The sequence below is a fragment of the Cucurbita maxima genome, unplaced genomic scaffold, assembly GCF_002738345.1.
Source record: "Cucurbita maxima cultivar Rimu unplaced genomic scaffold, Cmax_1.0 Cma_Scf00046, whole genome shotgun sequence".
Taxonomy (NCBI): domain Eukaryota; kingdom Viridiplantae; phylum Streptophyta; class Magnoliopsida; order Cucurbitales; family Cucurbitaceae; genus Cucurbita; species Cucurbita maxima.
In genome coordinates, this window is record NW_019272062.1 from 1,058,447 (window position 1) to 1,061,832 (window position 3,386).

The window sequence follows — 3,386 nt, forward strand, 5'->3', positions numbered from 1 at the left end:
AATATAAAATCATGCAACTGTCCTATTTTGATTTTCATGACCTTTCTAGCATTCACCGTCGTTCGTGCATGAGAACTTTGCCTTTACCTGAAAATATAATGGTAGCACGTTGTTTGAGTGTTTTAAGAAATACTTAGTAAAACACCCCACAGTTGGGAATAGTAATGCAATCACACACATAACGTGAAATAACATTGCATCATACGTCAATATAAAAGGCGATTTACAGCGAGGTTTGAATGAAATTATTTTCCAAACTATTACTATATGAATCCAACTACTCATCAATTGCATATAACCAGAAGAACAATTACAAGAAGCAATGGAAAGAAGATTTAAGTATAAATCAAGAAAATCAAATTATTTTTGTCTTTGTAGTTGAACTATCATTTAAGACTATTTATGTCATGTCTTATTTTTTAATTTAATAGCTTTTATTGGTAGGGAGTAGTGGGAGTTGAATTAACATTAAGTTTAGATTATCTTTTTTACCTATTTAAATGCATGTAATATCCAAGTTTGAAATAATTGTTGAATACAAAAACGGTTGATGTTTCTTTTTCAAACCTTGCTTTAGGTTTAAATTAAAATCGATTAATTGGATTAGTCTTAATCAAGCTAATTATGGAGTGAGTCTTCTTTGGATCTAAAAGTGACGATCATAAATTTCAAATTCGATCTAATAGTTATTTATCTTTCTAATTAGCTCTTGGTTGAAATCATATGTCAATACAAAGAGCGATTTCTAGCGAGGTTTAAATTAAAAAAATTTGGTAATGTCAAAGGAAAATTCTATGTAGTACTAAAATTGAAGTGGTAGTACGAAAACAATATTAAAAAAAAAAAAAAGAGTTATTTGGGCTTACAAAATGGAAAATTTTTGTGATGACTAAATCAAAGTAATTATTCCCAACCCAATCATATGACATACATAAGACAACCATCGTATACTCCTACACTTTTATGTTTTAATAGTATAGTGTGATTTGTTTTCTTTGCTTGGAATATCAAGACTATTCTATGCTAGTATGACCGATCTCGAGTAAGTTAGTGACGGACTTTTTAGCTATATACCATAATGTTATGAGGATCTTACCTTAGTTAAGGTTTCATGTTGCTTACTCAAAGTTTGTAATGACCCTAAATTTCTACTTACTCAGAGTCACTACTAACGTCTCATGTTCATAATATGTGGAATATAACTCTGAAAGAAAACATCATAGCATAAATGTTGAAAACATTATAAACAACTTCATCTTTGGAAAACATCGTCATGGTCTTACGTTTTTCATATGAAATACCAAGTATTTAAGATTTTCTAACATTAGTATCAACACGAGATGGTGATTTTAATAAAGAGTCCGAGCCATGAACCGGCTTCAAATTCTCAAGACCATGGAAATGAATTAGTAGAGTTAATGCAGATCGAGCAACAAACACATGAGTTACTAAGTCCACACCTTAACATTTTCTAGCGAGCATATTAGCTATGATTGTTAAGAGGGAAGAATCGGTCCATACAGCGATATATTTGATATCAAGAAGTTATTAAGGTAATGATGAATAACACATATTCTTATAGAACCAAAAGTTCCCTCAAGTATACTAGTCAAGAAGGATGATTTTGCAAAAATTTTCTCCAAGTTTGACATGGTCGTTCGGAGTTTCTCTAATATCTTTTGACTCGCTAATCCTAGACTAGTTTGCAGTAGTGTATGTATCCTAATCCTATTAGGCTAAAAGGAATAACAACATAAATCCTAAGTTAGTTTGACGGTCAGTCTTATATAATGAGGTTTATACCAAATTTTCAGAATACAAGATTTGGATGAACAAAAAGGTTTCCTTTACACACGAAATATTAAAGAATATGGTCTAATGAACTATTTTAAAGAAGAAATAGTTCATAGTTGATCTAAACTGTAGGGAGACATAACGTTACAAGTTTCCTTGATTTAACGAGATGATGTAGAAGTTTGTCGTTTGACTCCGTCGATTCACACAAGTTAACTTGTACTTGCATCAAAGAGAACTTTCAAAAGTTAAAGAATTCAGTAACCACAACCCTAGTCATAAGATAGTTTGTGAGTTATGTGGAGATTAGTAAATTGTAATGATGTTCTAAGTAAATGAATAGTTTGAGTAGTAATATAAAATGAGGAGAGTAGTGTTCTACCCATGTTTTAAGATAATATGAGAAAGAATAATATCTAAAAACATGAGAATATTTGCACCGCTCATAATAAGCTTAGGGAGTAGATCCTGTGGTGGTTTAGTATTTGAGAATGACAAATACTTGATAGATTATGATAAACCAAGCATAATAGATCCGAACACTTGCCCCGGATCAAAACAGTGTTGTTGCAACCTTTAAGTATTCCAAAAATCCAAGTATTCTCACAACTAAAACTAAAAAAAAGTCTAGAGTGACAAATTACTTTATCGTTGATGTTCAAGTACTCTATTCTCGAGCTTTCATTATTCAGATTGCTTCAAATTTTCTTTGGTAAATCTATTTTTAGTCTATTTTAGAAACAAAAAAACGAATACCGAAAAACAAAGGGTAGTTGAATTTTTGCATAGCGTTGGCGATTCAACTGAACCATATGCGTCATTACGAGAGGAAAAACAGGTTCACTTTGCAAGGAAGACGTAGAGACAAAATTCTTACCTTTTCGTATCCATTCATGAAATCTCTTCCTCTTCTTCCTCTTAATAATTTATTTTGGAGGGATGAATTTACTTGAATCCTCTCAATTTCTCGAACCAAGTTCTTGGGAATATACCAAATTCAAAACAAATGGATCCAATATGAACTTCCTTTGCTTACCCTCGATCCAAACCTCTTTAACATTCATGGTCATCATCGAAATTTATCTTTGACATCCTAGAAAATGAATGGAACTAGTTCGGAGGGATGAAATTTCTCAAATTGGATTTTAAAAAATTCTTATCGCCACAACCAAAGTTAGTGGACAAATAAGTTTGGGCCACTTAAAACTCTCGAATTGTAATAACAAAAAAAAATTAGAAAAAAAAAAAAAAAAGAAAGGAATTTTCTTACATCATCATTAACTGTTGGAAGTTTGGACTATGTTATACCTAAAAATAATTTAAACTAGTTAGTGTTTCCCTAAATTCGAGTCCGTTGGTTCTGCCTCTCAAAGTTGATCCATGTATGACTATTAGTTTCCTTTAAAAACTTTATTTTATTTAAGAAACCAAAAAATAAAAAATAAAAACTAAAAAAAACTAAAATTAATAAAAATATCTCTTAGAGTTTGATGAAAATTTAATATTTTATTTCAAATGCTTCCCCTTTTAAGAGTATTACAAAAATACATTTTAATGTTTAAAAAATATCATTAAGTTTTCAAAAGTTTTAT